General features: G+C 44.2%; 1 long non-coding RNA gene across 1 annotated transcript in view; it reads left to right on the top strand.

The window, feature by feature from the left end:
• The window catches only part of LOC110342508, a 31,767-nt gene that overhangs the window by 2,853 nt on the left and 5,875 nt on the right, over window positions 1–23,039 (top strand). The window contains exon 2 of the long non-coding RNA XR_002384609.1: window positions 267–403. This is a non-coding gene — a long non-coding RNA (uncharacterized LOC110342508). The remainder of the gene's footprint in view (window positions 1–266; window positions 404–23,039) is intronic.

Below are 23,039 nucleotides of genomic sequence, written 5' to 3'. Positions count from 1 at the left end.
TTTCCAGCCTATGGGATGTCGCCTCTCACGTTTGGAGTGGGCCGTCCCCCTCAGTTAGTCAGAGCGGGTAAGGGATGGGAGAAAACAGAATGCGTCCCATGTGTGAGCGCGGAATTACCGAAGATAATTTAGTTAATAAAATGGCTTTCTCTTTCCGTTTAAAGTGCTCATCACCCACACATTATAGTTCCTTTATTCTTTCTTCACGTCTGTGTAACAGGCTGGTCTAGAGGTGAGTCACAGTTTACGTACCTTATTTTCTTCAGTGCCAAATGCCCCGAATGTCCTCAGTCACTTTGCTGGTATATCCTGTGCTGTAATGAAACCTCGCGGGCACTGCCTCACGTCTGTGCAGAAGTGGTCTTTGAAGGAATTCCAGAAACGGGAGCCACCGGATCATCAGGTACACATGAGCTCACCATCTTCGGGGACGCGCTCCCCAACAATCGATGGCAGATTCCTCTACTTCCCCTCGCCCTAAAACCCTGTGCTATCTAATCCCCTGGATGATCACTGGCCCGATAAGAAAGCAGTCACAGTATCATTTACAAATCTTTTTATTCAGATCCAACAAAAGGGCATGGATCACAGGTGTGGGAGAAATTTAATTCATGCCCGTGTCCTGAAGTGAACTCATGACGTCTCTCCCCCGGAAGCCACAGAGTTCGGGTCTGACATTAAGGTCTCTGACCCATGTTGTACAGTGAGAGATGAGGGTCTAGTTTCATTTTTCTAGATGTTGGTGCCTGTTCCCCCACAGCATGTGGGTGTAGAGTCATGTATCTCAATTCTACCCCCTGCTCTACGGATGGGCGTTTTGTGTGAGTACCATGCCGTTCTATTACTATGGCTCTGCAGAATGGCTTGACACCAGCTGTGGTGCTACCTACGGCCGCACTCTACTCTGCAGGGCTGCTTTGGCTCTCTGGGGTCTGTTGAGTTTCAGCTTGAATCTCAAGGTTGTTGTTTCCATTGCTGTGAGGAATTACACTGGGATTTTGATGGCGGCTGCACTGGATCTGTAGATTCCTTTTGGCAAAACGGCCATTTCCCCCAGTACTGGTCCTTCCAATCCCCATATATAGGAGGACTTCTTCAATTTCTGTCTTGGGTGTTTTAAGGTTTTCATTGTGTAGGGCTTTCACCTTGGTTAGGCTTATCCAGGGTATAATTTTGGCGCTACTCTGAATGGGATCGATTCCCTGGTTTCTTTTTTGTATGCTCATCTTCAGTATACAGAAAGGCCACTGAAGTTGATATTAATTTTTCTCCTTCATGCCCCTGAAAATGTCAGCCTTTGGGGTTTCTGTTACAAACGTGGTCTTTGGATGTGTGAAAAAGAGATTTTCATCCCCTTAGGAAGAACTTTGGCAGAATGAGTTTTTAATTGCCATAAAAGTCAATCTATAAATTTTTTGTTTTGGTGTTGCTCACTCCTAAGAACTCTTTTACCTAAGTCCTAAGATTCATTTTCTCACTTCCCTAAAAGCATCACAAACAAACATTGTCTATTAATCTCACGATTCATTTTGAGATGATTGAGTCTGTGAAGTATGTGCATGTAAATGTTCATGTGTACACTGTTCAGGCACACATGGAACTCTGCGTGTGTGCTGAAGTCCATGCTGGCTGTCTTCCTCCTTTCTCTCTATCGTAACCTGTGATACAGTGCCGTTCCCCGCCTGGAGCTCAGCAGTAGAGTAGAGCAGCTGGCCAGTGAGCCCAGGGACCCACCAGTCTCTGCCCCAGGACTGGGATTTCACCTGAGTGCAGGGAACCCAATCGCTTGCCCTTGTGCTGACTGACACAAGAGCAAGCACTTTGACAATGAGACGGCCTCTCATTGTGAAATAAAAAAGTATATAAGGTTTAGATTGCTTTAAAATATTTTCACTAATTCTTTGAGAATTTCTTGCAATGCATTGTGATCATATTAAACTTCCACTCCTCCCCCTAACTCCTCCCAGGTCTACTCCATTCCCACTCTCTCTCAATAACTGAGTCCTTTTAAAAAATAACCCATTGACTCCAATTTGTACTACTCATATGTGGAGATACACCTGTGCTCATATGCCATGCATGCACGCACACACGCACACACACACACTCACAAACATGCACACAATCACATGTGTACATATGCATATATGCATACACACAGGCATGCATACAGGTACACACAAAGGCCTGCATACCTGTATACACACACACTCACAGACGCACACACATACATGCACACATATGCTCACATATACACATACATACACATTCACACATACACTCATACATGCACATGTACAAATGTACACATATACATGCATGCACACATGCATACACATAGACATACACAATGCTCACACATGCACACATGCTCACACATTCATGCACACTCACACATACAAATGTACACATACATGTGCATGCACACACATACACACAGACATACACACACGCTCTCACACATGTACACATACTCACACATTCACGCACACTCACACATGCACATGTACAAATGTACGCACACATGCTTACACACAGGCATGCACACACACACATACACACACACCTTTTTGCTGTGCCACTGAACATCATTTTATAGAAAGACTCCATATGTCTAAAAGTCTCTTATTGCGTTTTTGAGGGGATTCTTTGAAAACAATAGGTCGATTTAGGATGAATTTGCACGTTCATTACGCTAAATCTTCCAATTCAAGAACGGTGTTGTTCTTCGGTTATTTATGTCTTCTTATACATTTTGGGTTTTTTTTCCCGTAGCATTTGGATTTACGTGGAGTAGAGGAAGCAGACACCATGGCCCCAGATGTTAAGAGAACATGCCACATTTCCCCCAGCAATTAGCTAACATTTTGTGTGTGTGCACATGGCGTGTGCCACAGCACATACATGGACGCCAGAAGACAGCATGTGGGACTCGGTTCCCTCCTTCCACCATGCCGTCTCCAGGGACCAAACTCAGGTTGTCAGGCTTGGTGGCTTTGCCTGCGGAGCTGTCTCGCCAGATAGTTTATCATTCAGGCTTATTCTCTGTGGTCCATGAGGAAGTTGCTTCACGAAGCACATTGTACCTGTGGCAGCTAGAAGGTGAGCACCCTGGCGTGTGTGAGACATCCCTGAGAGCCACACACAGGGACTCTCCACACCGAGCGCACGGATGATGCCCTTTGACCTACACAGTCATTGTTTCAGCTTAGTTGGTTAGTGGCTTTTAATGAAACACTTGACATTTGCCTTCAGCCTTGCTCTTTAGCCCTCGCTCCTTGCTGTCGTACGATTTGCGTTCACATTTTTTTTTTTTACAACAGCTTAAAGGAAAATTGCTTCCCGGAGAAGTCAAACAAGTTGACACATTTATTTTCAGGCACCGAAGGAGATATATGTTGGGTATTTATATAATTTCTGTCTCGTTTTGGTGGTCTAATTTTTTTCTCTCTTCTGGATTTTTATCTGCATTTCTAATCACTGTGATGAGTTTAATCTCCTCTTTCCTATGGCTGCATCCCATATGCTGTTACGGACCCTGGAAGCCGTCAACTAAATACCTCCTAATTAAATCAAAGCCATTTCCATCTCTGGTTTCACTTTTACAAAAAAAAAAAAAAGCCCAAAAAACAAAACCTACCACCATCAAAGGTCCCTGTCTCTCGCTTATGCCTCTAGGCACCTGAGGGCACACTGCCGGGACTCCACCAGACCCATGAGGTAAACAGGGGCGTCTTCTTTCAGCCAGACGGTCTCAGAGTTCTCGGATACCCCGGCCTGCTCACAAGAACAGCGGGCACATCGAAGCTGGCTCATGTTTCTGCCTGAACTCATGCTGGTCTCATATTCGACTCTTCCATGAAGTTTCCTTCAGCATGTGATTCACTCCAGGCCAGAAGGCCCTTCTGCAACAGAAACAGGCCAGCCCTGCGAGGGATTAGTCAGATTCCTGATGTAATTCTGTATAAACTGCTCTAGCACAGGCTTTCACTTCAAAGTTCGACACTGATGGTTAAGAGGGGAAAATGATTCCCTTATGATTAAAAAGAAAATGGTTTATTTCACGCATACTCAAAGCATCAGAACAAAGCAGGAGAATTTCCTCTTTCCATTCGCCCCCACCTTCCCCTACACAGTCAACGAGGACAGGCCGGGCCCTCCCTTCTCTCTGGGCAGGATTCAGGCCAGCTCCACTGTCCCGTGACCCGCTGGTCCCTGTCCACAAAACGAAGAGCTTGTGACGGAACGAGAACCCAGCACACAGCTGTGCACTCATTTTGGCTCAGCAGAAGCTCATCTGTATTCTTTGTTGACAAAAGGAAGCCTGTGAGTCACACTCTGGTCGAGCTTCCTCCACCGAACCAGCAGGGAGGTAGGGCTAGCACAGACCATCCTCCCAGAGGGAAGGCCATCAGTCTGACTTCAGAAGAAGCCAGAGAAATGGCTTAGGTTGTCAGCAACACCCAAGCACACAATCTAGCTTTGCGGAAAGTATGCGTTGATAAACCAGCAAAGAGCTCCATAAAACCAAGACAAGCGGCCACTGTGGATCTGAGGCTCCCGGGAGCCAGTGCCAGGGTCACTTCTGGAGCGGGGCAGCAGCAAGGACTTGTTGCTATTTGTTCTTGACTCTGGTCTTGAGTTCTGTCTCCCGGGAGTCGCCATATTTAAGAGGCCACCCACCCTGCAGTAGAAAAGCCAGGCTTGGACACAGGAATGAGACCCAGAGGAGGCAGCGCAGCAGACACAGCCAATGGCAGGAGCTCTTTTTCCTTCATGTCCTTGCTGTTAATGATCCAGAGGGAAGTGGGCAGCAGACCTGGCGTAGTCAGTGGGAAAACGGTGGGCATGGGGCCCGCTGATTCAGCACAGAGCGTCGCAGCACAGTCCTGTAACTCGGAAGGCTGAGCCAGGGCCAGGGGTTAGTAAAGAGAGGCTCCACTTGAGAGCTTTACTCTGTTTACTTTGTGTCAGAACCAAACAGTCGGGCAGCACTCCACGCTCAAAGGCTCTGGAAGATGTTGTGCATATGCCTGGATAATAACCTGTGGCAGCACCACCAAGAAGGTATGATGTGTGCTCATGAAAAATTACAGATCTTGACATCATGGTGTGGATACGTAAAAGGAATAGCTCTTCAAAGACACTTTGGGAGACACGATAAGTGCAGCTGATGTTGAGCACAGTGTATCTTTTTCATTAGCAATAAATAAGATTAGTTGAGTTCATCATGCTCCTGCCACAGTGGACCGAGTTGATCTCACCGCACCGTGATAGGCAGAAACCTCTGAAACCATGAGCCCAGATGAAGCTTTCCTTTCTTAAGTAGTCTCCATCAGGATTGTGGTCACCATTAAGGAATAGTACAAGAACAGTAGCCCACTGTGTCTCCACAAATAGGGCGCTTCTTTTTTCCCAAACACATTGCATCTGTGGTTGGATAAACCCATAGATGCGGAACCTGCAGACACTGAGGCGCACAGGATAATGATCTGGTTTGTTTTTAACAAGCTTGCCTTGGATGCTATGTAGAGATTAGTTTGTCCAGAGTCCTAGAACTGAGGCCACACAGAAAAGGACAGTGGCGGACCACCCAAGAGGAATAGTGGGATTGTCAAGGATATGGCTCAGCCAAGAACAAAAGAAAATACGGAAGAAGAGAAGATAGTTTGTACTGTAGCAGCAGGTAGGCGTCAGCCAAACACTTTGAAGGCAGAGTCCAAACTATGTTCCTGGGTCAGTAAGAGGGTTCAGTGGCTCAAAGCGGCCAGACTTGACAACCTGGGTTCAATGCACGGGGAAGGAGACAACCAAATTCAGAAAGTTGATCTCTGACTCTGCGTGTGTGTATGTGCTGGTACACAGACAGATAGACCCACACACTGACACACAGACACACACTCATACAGAGAGACACACAGAGAGAGACAGAGAGAGTGAGACAGCGAGAGACAGACATATAGGCACATAGACACACATTCACAGAAATACAGATGCATAGACACAGAGACATAGACACCCACACACATAGATATACAGACACAGACATACTGACATATAGACTCATAGACACACACACACAGACACATACACACATGCAGACACACAAACACAGACAGACATATAGATGCATAGACAGAGACAGACACACACAGATACATACACAGAGTCACACAAAGCAGACACACAGACACTTAGGTACAGAAATGTATACACACAGAGGCATACAGACAGACACACACAAAGACACACACACACACACACACACACACGCACACAGTGCCTCCTCGATATGAACTGCAACCTAGAGCGCTAAGGTACCGTGTATCTCGACCTCACCCAGCACAGCTGTGCTCAGGGGCGCTGAGCCGTAAGCCGGTACGACACACGCCATCATTAAAGTAGGGTAACGGGAGCAAAGATCAGCTCCTAAAACGAGGCGAAGAGCCACGGGACCGGAACCCTGCCGAGCCTGTGTGCAGCAGCCCGTCTCAGGGTCTCTGGAAATGGAACGGTGATGCTTCTCACCCTCTCCCACAGCGCCTCCTGCATTAGGAAATGCCCCTGGTCCTGACACGGGAAAGCATGGGAGAGGGCTTACAGCCCACTCCCAAGTCCCAAGATATGAGCTTTTTCCGTTCTCATTTTCTGTTTCCCCTCGACCCTCGTTTGGTGCCTCTTTACTGTCCGTGAGCTAAGCTCTGGCTCCTGCTCATAGCCTTCTAGTCGGAACAATGAGAAATTTAATTGGCTCCCGCCACCACCCCCTGCCACGCCCCTCAGATGCAGCAAGCAATCCGCAGATAGCTATTGCTGTTCAAGCTTGACTTTCGGGCCTCACCTCCTCTTCTAAGCTGTTTATGAAAGTATCGACCCGACTAACGCAGGTCCTTTCCCGAAGTGGGGACAGTTGCTACATCACGCCACAATTATCAAACACCGGTCACCTTGGGAAGTTTCTTCAGAACACAGTGAAACACCAGCTGGGGGGTGGGGTAGTGTCTGTCTGTAATGCCAGCGCTTGCCCAGCGCAGGCGGTGGGAAGCAGACACCCAAGTTCAGCCTCCCCAACACAGCGAGTTTCAAAGCCAGTCAGGATTGTGCTGGATGTTTACTTAAACACAGTCAGAGGCAAACAAGCAGAAACGAAGTTAGTAAAAGCAAAACAGTAGAAGCGTCTGTTGAGTGGCCCGGTGGCTGATAGCATTGTTGTGGAGTAAAACTCATACAGGCCCCTATGAGCCATTTACGCACAGCGCTTTATAGCTGGGTGGCCGGCACATCACGCTGCAACCAGTAATTAACCATGGTGATGGTATTTGTATCACTTATTTTTTATTTTATTTATTTTTTCCTTTGGTTTTTCGAGACAGCGTTTCTCTGCATTGTTTTGGAGGTTGTCCTGGAACTCTCTTTGTAGACCAGGCTGGCTCACAGAGATCTGCCTGCCTCTGCCTCCCGATTGCTGGGATTAAAGGTGTGCGCCACCAATGCCCTCATTTATTTTTTAAATAAAATTTATTTACTAAAATACTGTTTCACGAATATTGCACTTGGAATAGATTGTATGAGAAATCAAAGTGTCACCGCCCCCCCCCCCAGCTTGCAAGGAAGACCAGGAAGAGTAGGTAAATAGGTGTGTGGTGATTGATCTAAATGTACAGTTAAAACTGATTGACTTGAGATCCCTGGTTCCTCTGTGATACATATAGCCCATTGGGTCCTCTCCATAAAAACCAAAAACCAAAATCCAAAACAAAACAAAACAAAAGCCCAAGACCCAAGGCACCACGCATCAAAGAAGAGTTTGAAAACGTGAAAAGAGAGCAGGTCCCAGGATCCTTGAGATCTCAAGAACAAGTGAGCTCCCTGATTGCTCCCAAATCTACCTGGCAGGGAGGATCTAGAAGCTTCTAACTGTCCATACAGCAAGCTCAGACAAAATCACTCTTCCCTGGTGAAAGAGGGACTGGAGAAGGCAATAGAAATCCTTAGACAATGCCCATTGCTCTCTAGCAAAACACAAGCGAAAAACACACTAAACATTCTCCAAGGTTCCTCTGGGGTTTGTAGGGGAATTTATCTTGTAAAATCCTCACTCCCTATTCAAATGAGGCGGTATGCTCCGATTCGTCGGTGGGGTATGTAGGACCGGCACAGAATTAACCATCCATCCTCCTGCCCAAGAAGCAGCGGTGGTTAGAGAACCGTTCAGTGCACAAATGCTCTCTTACCCACTGCCTAGTGAGGTGAAACCCCACAAATTCTCAGTCAAGGGCTGTGTCAGTGGCGCTTGTGGGGGAGCCGAGCCCTGACTGTCACCCACAACAGCGGCATGTGACCTCCAAGTCACTGAGAAAAAGCTAGCACTGCTTAGTTTTACTATATCCCTGCAGCAGGGTCCGGGGGTACGTCTCTGCTCTAAATGCTCAGAGAAGATGAACAAGGAGAATAGGTACATCTGTGCCCTGACCTCAACCCTACCCACATGTAGAGAGCCCAGGGGTAGTGGAGCCTTCACCCCACCTGACCTCAGCCAGAGAGAAGAATGTGTTGGGCTGCAGGTGGCCCCCACTGTTTCTGCCTCCCTAACCCTACCAGCCCAGCTCAGGGAGGAGCAGAGACTCTGCCCCAACCTGGAGTGTTCAAGGCTGGGTGAGCACAGTTGAGCATTGCTATCTGGCCCTCCTCTTGATCCCCCACTGGACTTGGCAGGGGGCTGAGATTCTGTGCTCACCTTTCAGTAACAACACGGCGGGAGTCGATCCTCCGCTGTCTTTCTTCCTGGTGGCTCTGAAGCCAGATAGGGGCGTGGGTGATGTAGAACTCTCAGGCCAGAGTGTGTGGTGGAATAACGCCACTCACTGAGAACGTGTCCCGGAAAGCTGAGATCCGTGCAGTGAGTCCGTGTGCTGGGAATCTGTGCTCTACTCTCAATGCTCTCACACCTTAACAGAGCTAGCACCTTTCCCCAAAGATGAGTTGAATGGGATCCTGAGTTGACAAATACATTCATTATATCTGAGATAGAGTAAGAAGCAAACAGACATACCAAGAGTCAGGAGAATCATAGCACAAACGATGAAGACAACCAACGGTTGCTAACAGTGAAAATAAAGACAATGGTGCCTCCTCCAAAAAGACTGTTAAAAAAAAGTCATTGCAAGCATGCATCAAAGGCGATAATCAGTCCTCTTGAACTGATGAAAGTATGTCTCGGCAAAGGCTTAGAAGTTATAAAATAAAATGGAATCCAAGAGGAGTTATCACAATGCAAAGCAATGAGAAGAAACGAGAGCGCTACCCTAGACGGGCTACTTTATGACTGCCACGAGAGCTCAGTAGACTTCACGCAGATTTCTCGTATTTGATGAAAGACACACCCACCGACTCAAGGGGTTATTAGGACCACAAGCAGAATAAAGATGATTAAAAGGTACAAAACATGCTGTAATTAGATATCTGAAAGCAAAGACAAAGGCCTTGAAAGTAGCCAGAGGGAAATGACTGGTGGCTTTTCAGGAGAATGGTGACATGAATGACAGACGTCCCAGCTCACATTTGAAACCACACAGGAAGCTGCTCCGTTTTTCAAACTGAAAAATGAAAATAAACCGTTAGCTTTGTAATTGTGTATCTATTAAAAATATTCTCCAGGAACAGGGCCTGAGTGAAGGCATCCTTAACCACAGGAAAACAGGTGCGGACTGCTGATAGCACCGCCCCAAAGAGGGGACTGAGGGGGTCTACCTCAGCACAGGATGTGGACCCTAGGAGAGAAAGAGGAGCATCAGAGTGGATGAAAAATAGAGAGAAATGCCACAGTCTATTTTGATTATTTTCTTAACTCACATGTGGTAGTCAAAGCAAACTTACAACACCATCTGCTATGGTGTTTAATGTTTACAGAGAAAAACTCAAAATAATTACACTTTAAGTGGGGGAAGGTATAGAGCACTAAAGAAAAACGGAATTTCACCTTTACTGGATATAATGAAGCGCCAACACCAGTTGACTGTGGTAAGGTCGGTATGACTACGGTGGCACCCGCAACATTCACTAAAGACGGCATCAAAATTATATATTTCAAAATGCTGCTCTTAAGTCAAGAATGGATGTGGCAAATATGCTTAAGGAACTTAGGAAGGTAAGGAAAGAAACACAGGGGAGAAATCCAGGGGATAAAACTGAGCAAATAATAAAGAACTAACTTCCAACTTTCAAAGTTACTCTTAAATATAAATGACTTACACGGGTCGCTTGAAAACACATAGCATCTGTAACATATGCTTCCTTTGTTGAAGGCGCTGTGCTTCTTTGACGTCTGTTCTTTTGAATTGTCGTCAAGTACCAAGTGGCCATAGCTGTGTGGACTTGCATCGGTGTCCTCAATTCTACTACACATCTGTGTCTGTGCCACACGGTGTTTTTGTTGCTACGGTGTTTAGCTTGATATCAGAAATGGTGATGCCTTCCATCTAATTCTGCTTGGTAAGGGTTGTTTCGGCTCTCCTAGATCTTTTCTGGTTCCCCATAAGTCTTAAGATTTTTTTCTCTGTCTGTGAAGAATTGTCATGGACTTTTGTTTGGGGATATGTTAAATCCCTGCAGGTTGCTTTGGTAGGAGGGACATTTTCACAGTTACTCTTCCAGTCTATGGCATAGAAGGTCTTTCAGTCTTCTGGTACCTTTCTCATTTCTTTTCAGCGTCTTAACATATTCATTGTTGAGGTCTGTGTTGGTTATGTCTGTGTTGGTTAATGATTTTTTTGTCAATTTTATATAAATCAGCATCATCTGAGAAGAGGGAACCTTAATTGAGGGGTTACCTCCATCAGATTGTCTGTAGACACAAGGGTTGTCGTGTTTACCACAGAGACAAGGTCTTTCCTCAGTTAGGTTTATTCTTATTTTTTTATCTTTGTGTAGCTATAGTGAATGGGATCAGGTCCCTGATTTCCTTTTCAGAATGTTTGGATAGTGGCATGTAGGGAGGCCAGTGGTGTTGACTCTGAACCCTGTCACCTTTCTGGAGGTGTTAAGGAGCTGTAGTGTTTGATGGCATCTTCAGAGGATGCTTAAATAAAGAATCAGGTCATCTTCAAGTCAGGACACTGCGACTTCTTTCTTGATTGTATCCCTTTTAGTTTCTTCTCCCACAGTGAAGTAGGAATCATTCTTGACACACACAAAAAAGTCTTTCATCTAGCCAGGAGTAGACAGGGGCTTTCTCATTTAGAACATCTATAAGAACCATCAGCCAACATCATATTTAAAAGTTACAAAAGCTCAACACCTCAGCTCCAAGACAAAGGTGCCCTCTCTTACGGCACCGCAGCATGAGCTCTAGTTGTCATTTATGGCAAGAAAGGCAAAGCATATAACAATAGTAGAGAAACAAGTAGAATCATCTCATTTGCAGTTGGTAGGGCTCCTTGTGTTGAAAAATATACCAGAACCTAAAATGAATTCACGAGCACAAGTCAGGAAGCAGTGGGGGACTGACTTAAAGGTGCAGTGCCCCTTTTAGTCTACTCTAAAACACTGAAATAAGATGCGTATCTAAAAATATCTATATGACACATACACTGAAGATTATGAGACACTTCCAAAATAAAATTTTTAAAAACATATATAAACTGGGTGGTAGTGGCCCATGACTTTCATCCGAGCACTTGGGAGACAGAGGCAGGCAGATCTCTGAATTTAAGACCAGCCTGGTCTACAGAGCTAATTGCAGGGCAGCTAGGACTTACTCAGAGAAATCCTGTCGTGTAACACAAACAAACAAAAGACATGCACAACTATAACAGCTTATTGTGTTCATAGGTTGAATGACGCATCCAAAGTGCTAGATTCCGTCACTATCCCAGTGATCTCCAAATATAATGTAAAGCTTCTATGAAGAGATACAGATGACGGGAGACCTAAAACAATCTTGAAAATCAAAAGCAATATGCTAAAGATAGTTTTTACCAAATTAATTCCAAACACAATGTTCCAGTAACAAAATGTTTCTCAAGAGCTAGAGGTACAGTAAAATTAATCTGTGGAATGGGCAACCAGAAACAGAGCCATGCATGCACGCATAACTGATTTTTAGCAAAGTCAGTGGGGGAGGAGGTATAAACAGTGCCACAGCAGTATGATCACATGGAGGGGGGTGAAGATGCTAGCTTTGTACAAAAGTTAACTCAAGGTGGGCTGACCGTGGGCATGGGGACGCACACTTGCAAGCCTGGCACTCAGAAGTCAGAGGCAAAAGGACAATGTCTTTACACTGTACTAATAGATTTAAGCAACAAAAAGGAAAATTTAAAGAATATTGAAGGATATTGTAGATCACATGCAAACAGTATGGAAGATGCCATTTTATATAAAAAGGCTTGAGATCTGCATAACTGACATCAGACCTGGCCTCCAACTAGATCTTTTAAAGGGGATTTAATGAGACGTCTACAGTTGAAAACTATGTATGTGTTTTGTAGAACTTAGTGTATTTAAAGGCAGAATAAATGCAAACGTACGCTTTGTAAAACTGAGTCAGTATAAAACTCTAGTTAAACTGGAGAGGAGGAGGGGAGGGAGAAGGAGAGGAAGGGGCAGAGGGGAGGAGGGAGGATGCAGATATTGTCTGTAAGTCAGTAGAACTAGGCTAACAGAAATTCAAATCCTGAAGCACTTCAGGTGATAGTGACACTCCTCGGCGGTGAAGCAATGAGGTCAGCAACACACTTCTCATCTGAGATGACGGAAGCCAGATGGCAGCAGAGTGACATCTTTGAAACTGCAAAACTGATGTGCGGGATGCTCCCTGCAGAAGTGTCTTTCAGAGAGGGCTGGAGAGGAGGGCTGTGAACATTTTCTCTACAAAGAGCTAATGAACGTTTGAGGGGATAGGTTTGGTAAACATCCCATCTGATGAGATACAATATAGAGACTACCCCAAACCCCACCATACTCCACAAAGATGCTTACTTAGAACACAAATCAAACAATGAAAGCAGATGTTTGCAAAGAGACAAAAGTCAGATTTGTTTTCAGCTGACATTTATCACAAGATACACTGAAGAGAAATTCTTTCAGGGAACACTGAAATATGCTCAGAGTAAGGTATAAAGAACAAAGAAATAAAATATACATAAATATTAATTAGACATGACAAGGCATATTGCATGAAATCCTCAAGGATGAATAAAAACATACAGAAAAGAAAAAGTAGCAGTCTTCATGTGACATAGAGTCAAATGCATGATGGTCACATTTTAGAAGAATAAGAGGTAATTTTTCAGAGAGGTAGTAAAAATTAATTCACATTATTAAGTAATCACTAGTAGCTCGGCAAAAATAATTGATGTAATTTATGTTTCATCCATAGGATGACAATTTAAACAAAAAGAACATGTAAAACGAACAGCTTTAGAGGAAAAAGATTTTTAATCCAAAGAAGTCAAAGGAATCAACAAATAAAAACAGATGAACAAAAATTCAAGAATAAATCAGTGACTTTAAATATATTTATAAGTACAATGAATGAAATGGACCAAGTTAAAAGCCCCAGGTTATCAGACAGAATGAAATTATAAAAGCCCAAATTATATTCTGCCCAAATGCAAAACTCCACAGAGATGACATTGAACACAATTGGAAGGATGTACACAGAGCCCAACTAACCTCACAAAGTGGGAACTGAGTCAAGAAACATTCCTAACCATAAAGCAAACTATTTCCTAGTGACAAACATTAACATCACTGAATTTTCCAAGCACCCAGCAGGAAGGCACCTGCGTGTAAAGGGAAGTGGAGCCGATTATACAGAGACGGACAATTGGAGGTCCTGTAACTGATAAAAATAGAAACACAGATAACAGAATAGAAAACCCCATCGTTCTGTGGCCAGCTAGGACACAGATGCTGCATGTGGAAAATGGGACAAGAGATAACAGGGCACATTTTGTTCTCGAGTTGAGTAGGATTGTCGCCAGCACTTTCAAGAAGAGAATAAATACACAAAGTTCTAAAATACAGAATTGTAAGCTTCCAACTCAAGCAAGCGGGCAAAGGGTAACATAGAAACCAGAGGTAGGGAAGCGAGACAGACGTCAGCAACATGAGCCATACTCATGAAGCTGTAGCATTTAAATGACCAGGAAACCACGGGAGCTAAAGACCCGCAGCCTGCTAGGCACAGTCATGAAAGAGAAAGGGAGCCGCATTAACACAAATAAAGCGGCATTGGTATCCATTCTACAGAAGCTAAAAAGCTCTCGAGAGCATCTACTAACGGCAGTTTTACTCCAAGAAATGTGAAGACTTGGTTGGCTGCAATGGACAAATTCCCTCAAAGACCACGAGTTGCCAAGTCTGACCCAAGAAGCTGAGAAATCTAAATAAATTTTGTTTCCTAGATAAATTGAACACTTCCTTTCCAGAAAAGCAACTTTGGGCCCAGATGCCTTCTCTAGTGAGTCTTCCCAAACGTTTAAGGAAGAAATAACGTGGACCTCGATGAGAGAGGATGGCGTGTGCCCAAGCCGGTTCTCGGAGGACGAATGCGCTCTGATGCCAGACCCTGGCAGGGACACAGTGAGAAAGAATATTACACACCAGTTTCTCTCATGAGCACTGTATAAAAATCTTGAAACACTGGCAACTCAATTGATGCCTAAGAGTGGTTTCACATTCAGAAAGTCGGGGCAGCTCACCACATTGATGGAAGTGGAAGGAAATTACAGCATGGGTTTGGTGAAAAGAATAAATCAGAGTCCAGTAGGCATCACACACACACACACACACACACACACACACACACACACACACACACACACACACAAACTCCTCCTAGCAAACTAGAAACAGGGAAGTGCTTTTTAATCTGAAAAAGGGCTTTCTTGGAGTCTTACATAAACACCATATTTAACAGTGAAATATGAAAAATGTCCCCCGCTGAGACCAGTAATGAAACAAAGACACTCACAGTCTATGATTCAGGGAAGACTGGATATTTTAGGGAGTGAGATGGCCAGGAAAATTAGGTAAAACCCTTAAAAAGGCTAGAAAAGAAAAATACGCTCATTGTTTGAAGAGATGAATATGTACATAAAAAAACTCAAAAGAATTTGAAAGTCAGAAGAACTTAGTGAGGAGCTGGCTACAAGTAAGGCTGATGGCTTTTGTTTCAATACCAGAAGTAAATAGACTATTAAACTATAGCATCTGAGTCCACTTAAAATTAATGTTTGTATTTTGTGAGACAAGAATCAATGGTGGCGAGATAAAATTGTAAAGGCTGAGAGTTGATGCTTTCAGGGTGGCTCCAAGGTCTTCAATGACACAGGGACACCAGGCCACACAGCATCAGTCAACTGTTGGATACCAGCTGCCCTCTTGATGCTAAAGAACCCTGACAGGACCAGTTCACAGGAGTGAAGGTACTCAGCAAACTGACAGACAGACAGAGGCAGCCTGACAGGCTCCTCAGAGCTAACCCCATTCCCTACAAACAGAGAGATGGAATGTTTACCATTTTTATGTCTTTTTAATTTTGTTTTTGTTTTGACATTCCTTAACATGGTGTGTGTGTGTGTGTGTGTGTGTGTGTGCCTAAGTGAATATGAGTACCTAGGGGACATGTTAGAGTATGCCTTTTAAGTAGGTTTGAGGAACCGAAGTGTTCATTTACTTTCCAAATGCCCATTTAAATGGCATGTTAAATGTTTTATAAGTCTCTAAAATGTTATTTGATTATATAAAACAACATTCACTCATATGAGAAAAGCTTCACTGGGCTATAAAATTTGACACCAAACATAGAAATTTTACTAAGAATTTCTTTTTTAAACAGGTCTTAAATTACTTATTTTATTTACATAATAATCACCTGTTAAAGAAAATATAGGAGAATCTAAAAATGCATTATGTTGAGTTGCCTCTGGGGATGTATATTATAAATCTTTTTGAACTAACTGATATGGGACTTTTCAAAACTATTCTTAATACATAAACATTAATATAAGTTTTTATTAAGACTGTAATACACACACACACATATATATATAATGATATATATTTGTTAAGTAAGTTTCCTTTGTATGGTATGGATTATAGGAGACATGGTGTCCACCAACATTAGCATTCAAATCTAGGTAAGTTTCCCCTACATGCTGTAAACTTGGCTACATAATTATAACTGATAATATATTTGGAAAATAAATTTTAGCATAGTTACAACATTAAGGAGTTAAAAAATTGTCTGATATCCATGAGCTCTTCTTTAAGGATAGTTACTTTCTTCAGTGCTCTTATCTCGTCCAATTTAAACTAAAGGGAAAATGTATCTAAAACCAAACTATTGGTGTCTACTCAGCCCACATAAAGCTCACCAACAATCAGGTTAGCTCTGTGTCTTTAAGATTAAAGACCTTTACTTGGTGTGAAAAGTCCTACCTTTAAAAGCAAGGGTTTTCCACTATGATGTTACTGAATATGATGTGACCAACAGTATAATCTAAGTGGTGTAAACATTGCTTACATTGGCTTTTACTAGCTGTCTTGATCTATTGCTATGAAGAGACACCATGATCGTGAAAACTCTTAACAAAGGAAACATTAAATTGGGGTGGCTTACGGTTCAGAAGTGTAGTCCATGGTCATCATGGCAGCACCCAAGCAGACACAGTGCTGGAGAGGTAACAGAGAATTAATTCTACATCCAGATCCGCAGGCAGAGAGAGAGAGAGAGAGAGAGAGAGAGAGAGAGAGAGAGAGAGAGAGAGAGAGAGAGAGAGAGAGAGAGAGAGAGAGAGAGAGTGAGAGAGAGAGCGAGAGAGCCAGAGTGAGAGAGAGAGAGAGGGAGGGAGAGAGCGTGAGAGAGAGTGTGAGAGAGAAAGAGAGAGCGAGGGAGCGAGAGCGTGAGAGAGAGGAAGAGAGCAGAGGGAGGGGGGTCTCTGGGCCTGGCTCGAGCATTTGAAACTCCAGTTCCTACCCCCAGTGACACACTTCCTCCAAAAAGTCTACAATTACTCCAACAATGCCAGTCCTCCTAATATCTGTCAAGTAATGTCACTCCCTAATTATGACCAAGCATTCAAATCTATGAGCCTATGGGGGCCATTCCTGTTCAAACTGCCACATCAGTAAATGGTCATATTAATGAAAACTTCCAACGTGCCCTTCCTTTTAAGAATTTATATAAAAATAAATAGATATATTACATAGATATAAAATATATAGTCACATAATACATATATGTATATATTTACACACATGCATATACATCTCTTTTAGTTTATAGTGCAACTAAGTTTTTAAAACTAGTTTTAGTCAGGATGTTATTTGATCAATTTTTATCTCTGACTCAGTAATCTAAAAAATAAACAAATCCTTATTGCTTATTAAATAAACTTTCCTTCAGGACATGATGGGTCCTGCTCCCAGGTACAAACTGCCCTCATGGACAATTACCCTCACTGGGGAGAGAATCCTCTATCCTCTGCTAGTCCTAAAATCTGAAAATTGAGAAAGTAACTTAGTTCCCTGCTTTTACTTTCCCTTAAGCAAACAATAGTGCTTTTAAAAATGAAGACTGCATGTTTTCTGACGTAATTGCTTACAGTTTCCACTAAGTATGCAGGGCTTCTAAGTAAGGGACCCAGTCTTCATTCAGGTCCATTTAATAATCTGCCTCCGCCGAGCTTTAGGTAAGCATCATACAATAGCCAGAATCGGAAGCAGGATTTGTTCTTCAGTCCTGGTTTAAGTGGCCTTCTGGACACCGGAAATCACATTTGGTGATCTACGCTGGTGTGGGCCAGGGGCTCAGAAGACCAGCGTTTTGGATGGCAGTGTGGTAGTCACAGGAGGAAAGCTAAGGTAACCACTGTAGCAGCCAGGCAAGCACAAAGGGACCGCGTAGGCGGCACTGTGCTTCATGGTGGCTGGCGGTGTTGTAGTTCGCCGAGGAAATGGTGGCCTTTGCAATAAATAATGCTGGGCCGACTGAATACCCACGTAGAAAAACATGATCCTTGGCTTCTGTTTCACCCCAAACATGCACACACACACACACACACACACAAAAATTGATTCCAGATGAAACTGGGCACAGTGAGGCCGTGAAGCTTTCAGATGCCTTTCTTGACGCAGCCAGTGAGCAGTTCTTAACACAAAAGCCAGTGGCTGCTAAGGGAGGGGAAGAGAGCCAGACCCCGGGGCAACACGCACTTCTTTCCATGAAAGACACTGTTAAGAGAGTGAGAGGGCAGCGAGGAGTCATGTGCACAAAGCGTGGATTTCATAGACCTTCATCCCTCGATCCCTCGTGTGTGTGTATATGTGTGTGTGTGTGTATGACATCAATCTGCAAAAATACCAATAGAAAGAAGGACGAAAGTGTCAGCAGACGCAGAAGAAGACCATGCCAGGCTTTTGCCCCACCAACCTGTCCCAAAATCATGACACGGAGACTTATTATTAGTTACCAACGCTTGGCCGTATCTTACGCTTGTCCTAACCTAATCTGTTATAACCTAATCTGTTTCTCTTCATCTATGTTTTGCCTCTTCTCGTGTCAGAAGCTGCCTGGCTTCTGGCCCTGGGTATGTCCCTCTCTTCCCCCCTCCTTCTCCGCCTTCTCTCCTCTTGTTCTTTTGGAGATTTCTCCTCCTACTTATTCTCCTCTGCCCACCGGCCCTGCCGATCCCTCTACTGCTTAGCTATTGGCCATTCAGCTTTTTGTTAGACCAATCAGATGCCTCGGGCAGGCCGGGTGAGACAACTGCAGCACATCTTTACACAGTTAAACAAATACAACAACCTTCACACGGTTGCATTCCACAGCATACACTAATGCAACATATCTTTGCCTAGTTAAAATAACGTTCTGCAGTAGAAGGTTGTCAAGTAGAGAGCAAACCCACAGAGAGGGGCTTAACTTGGCCCTCAGAGAGGCATAGCACGTGACCTTCCTTCAGCAGACTCCAGAGGGGCCACACGGAAAGGACACAGCATGGGTCAAGGACCGTTGGGAACACTTATCTCTCACTGTCACACTGGTGGGGTGTGTAACCTGGTAAACTTGTGAGAAAGCTGTGCTATGTGCTAAGTCTAAACACATACAGACGCTGACTTAGTACAGTCAAACGCTGCACACCAGACATGGTTTCTGAAAACAACTCGCTATATTCTTGCATGATAGCATCATCCTGGATAGGGACCTACACGACTGGGCTAGAGGATAGATAACCTATTGCTTCCAGACCTCAGAGTAGTACCACACACTACAGAAATATACCGCAGGCAACTGTACTGAATCCTAAGAATTTGTGAATGTAAGCATAGAAAAGGTAGAATAAAAATGCTGGCTGGCGACCTTCTTCAGCTCTTGTATTCTGAGGCTCAGGCTGCCATGGCCACAGTCCCCTTTTAGGAATATGACCAACGGAAGCGCAAGGGTGGTCACAGGTGTACAACAGTACCTCAGTATCGAAACCACCCAACTGTCCATCAGAGAGATTGGATGACCCGATCAGGGAGTGAGGAAAAACTGCCAAGGATCTTTTGCTTGGGATCCCCAGGAGTCTGAGAGCCAGAAGGGTGACCAGATGTCTCTTCATGATAGTTCACCATCAACCAGGCGTATCCTCTTTCTGTGTCACCCCCACTGACATCCCATGTCTAAATGAAGCCACGGACAAGGACAAAAAAGGCCTGAGGAAAATACTCAAGTTACTGGGTTCTCTGGGATAATTTAGTTTAGATATTTACTTAAAAAGAAAAATGTTTGCTCTTAAATTTTTCATAAAGTGTAATATGCTGTTTGTGATAAAAATGTACCTTTGTAAGCATGTGTGGGTGGGGTTAGCAGAGACCCATTGTGTTTTGTCACCACAGAGTCCTTCTGCTGGCTTTAAATGAAGCTTCATACCACTTAACCATGACCTTCCCTGTTCTACCTGCCCTGCTTTTATCCACAGGAGTCTGGCTTTGTTAGATGCCTCGTAATTTTACCTGCATGTGTTTGCTGGATCAGATGTTCATTCTATTTTTAAACTTTTAAGGAACTACCATATTGTTTTCTTTCATGGCTGTGGCATCTTATAGGGAATATTTTAGATTAAACTTTTAAGTGAAAAGAAAATTCAAGACAGAAGCGAGTTGTAGGAAAACAAGGGAAAATCAAAGTTATTTTGCACACCTGTGTTTGTCCATTGAAAAATCATGTACCTGCTGCGGTAGCTTGGATCATGGAATTTGCTTTCTACCTCCTAAAGTTTGTTTCAGTAACTTAGCTCTCATTGTTTTTTCCATTCTGCAAAATACTTAAACACATGATTTTTATGAATTTTTTTTATTTTGCCTTCCATGTCTAAGTAGGGATTCAGAGGCTTCAACTGTGCGCAAAACTTTCCAGGAATCATATCTCCCTTGGCATTATGAGATGGGGGCTTACAGCTGCCTGTCATCCTGGATATCCTGTGTCCTGGGCTTACAGCTGCCTGCCATCCTGGATACTCTGTGTCCTGGGCTTACAGCTGCCTGTCATCCTGGATATCCTGTGTCCTGGGCTTACAGCTGCCTGTCATCCTGGATACTTTGTGTCCTGGGCTTACAGCTGCCTGCCATCCTGGATACTCTGTGTCCTGGGCTTCTGCTTCAGTTACTTTCCTTCCTGTTGTGAAACAAACAACAACAAACAACAAGAAAATAACTGTGATAAGAAGCAACTTACCGAAGGAAGGGCTTGTTTTGGTTTATGATTTGAGAAGTCCATCATGACAGAGAAGAGCAAGGTGACAGAAGCAGGCAGCAGAGTTATGGTGTTCACGCTTGGCTCACTTTCTCCTCCTTATCCAGTCCAGGACCTTGGTGATCCAGAGAATGGTACCACCCACACTTAGGGGACCATCCCAATACAATGAACCTATTCTAGAAACTCCATCTCAGACACTCCTAGAGGCCTGTCTTCTGGGGGTTCGTGTGTGGCCTGTGGGAGCCCTTGTGGGTGGATTAACATTTTTCTTATGAGAGTTCTCACTTTTAGAGTATTGGATCATTTCTTTCCTGCAAGAGTATGTTGTGAGAATCGAACAGTCAATATATAGCATGGAATAGTACTAAGATTCAATGAAAACAAAAAATATCCTCAAACCCTCAAGTAAGAGGAAGTACCTGGGCTCAGAGCTCTGACTAGAATTAGAAAATTATAACCTAACGATTAGAGACTTGCATGATGTGTGAGCTGTCACTGTAGCTCTATTTTACAGACATGGAAGCTGGTGTTAGACTGTTTGGAAACACTGTGGTTTGACATGGCTTGGCAAGTCTGTAGGACACAGTGATACCTCTTCACAATGGAGACTCACCTGCTCTACGGGACCACATCTCATATCCTCTGTGGACTCGCTCTGAACTCAGAGCTACTAGGGGCTTGTTATGTCCTGCATCGGCCCATGTACAGTCCATGTGAGATAAATTAGTCCTCTCAGAGTTTTTCTGTTACCTTTCTGCACAGACAACATGCTCATCCATCATACTTGGGAGTCTCCTATCATTTTTGCCAAAGGCTAATTCTAAAATCATTTTCCCCCTAATCTGCTGCTGCCAGAGTGCTCATTCTTTTTTAAAACCATGCTCTTCCCAGCTGCCTGTTTATCATTATCAGATGGCCCTGCCATAACATTCCACACGCGCATGTGACTCTGCTCCACACACTGCTGCCAAGTAAGCAGGCCAGGCAGACCACTGCCAAGGAGGGATGGACATTCTAGAATGCCCATGCAAACGAGCTGTGAGTATTCACACACAAAACAGGAAAGGGCTTCTCAGACCTGCAGGCAGGACTGCTCATGTGACCTAACACCAGTCAGCAAAGGGGAGATGAGGAAGCCTGGGTCTATAGAAGGCAACTGTGGCAGTCCACCTTAGGTGGGGGACAAATTAATGCCACCACCCAGACGACAACTAGACTTAGCCTGTGGGAAGGTCGGGAAGGGACAAGTGACACTCGTTTGAATATAGATTGTACTATTTAGAGCAATTTTAGATGCAAAACTTTTTCCAACTCACAGAGATCCGTCTGCCTCTACCTCCTGAGTGCTGGGGTTAAAGATGTGTGCCCCCATGCCTGGCCAATAGAAATTGTAAGAGAGAATTACACATTCCATTTCTGAGTTGACATTCATTTTTCATACCAGGAAGGTAGAAGTAAGAGGGATATTCCCAAGGACACTTTCAACTAGGCAGTAAAATTTTCTACCTGCTTGGACCAGCCAAACAGTGACAGTAGCATCTAGGGAGACAGTCACCCTGGAGTCCCCTGAACCCAAAAGCACTGTGCAGCAGATGCTGACAAAACTGCAGTCTGTGGGTCAGTTCTGCACTGGGGCCTGGAGAACAAAAAGCGGTCTTCACATTTTTAAAGGGAAATTTGATATTGCATTCCTGGGCGATCCAGCCTTCATGAGGTTGAGTCAGAAGAGCGGCAAGTTAAAGGCCAGGCAAAGCTTATACAAAGGAGACACTCTCTCAGAGAAACAAAAACAAAGTAAAACAAAAAAACAAAACAAAGTAAAAGCACCCATATACACCAAATCCAGACCATACCAAAACAAAACCATAACAGACATCACATGTGGTTTATCCACTCTGTTCCTCTAGGCACTCTGGCCTAGTGCAGAAAAGATGGCTGTCTGGGTTACTCTGAGCGCTACAGCAGGCACGGCATTGAATGTCTGTATTTGCATGGGACTGGTGTCTGGCTTTCCAGCACTGGCTTCCTCCAGACACCAAGAGCACCAGACTCCAGTCTGTTGAGTTGTCTTTGGACTCCACAGGAGTTGGCCCCCCTAGCACGGCCCTTGTGGAAACTTAGGCTATCTTAGTATACAAGATGACTCTCAGAAATACACCATGGGCTCAGGGGGATGCTTCTTCATAAAACACCGTTATTTTTCAAGTGAAGGGGCAGTAGGTTCACCCGGTGTTCTTAAGGATGAGATCACATGACTGAGAGGGTCATCTTCACCCTGGGGTCTCAGTTC

The sequence above is a fragment of the Mesocricetus auratus genome, unplaced genomic scaffold (assembly GCF_017639785.1).
Source record: "Mesocricetus auratus isolate SY011 unplaced genomic scaffold, BCM_Maur_2.0 Super-Scaffold_100013, whole genome shotgun sequence".
Lineage (NCBI taxonomy): Eukaryota > Metazoa > Chordata > Mammalia > Rodentia > Cricetidae > Mesocricetus > Mesocricetus auratus.
The sequence above is the reverse complement of the archived record's forward strand: the minus strand, read 5'-3'. Positions and strand labels throughout refer to the sequence as shown.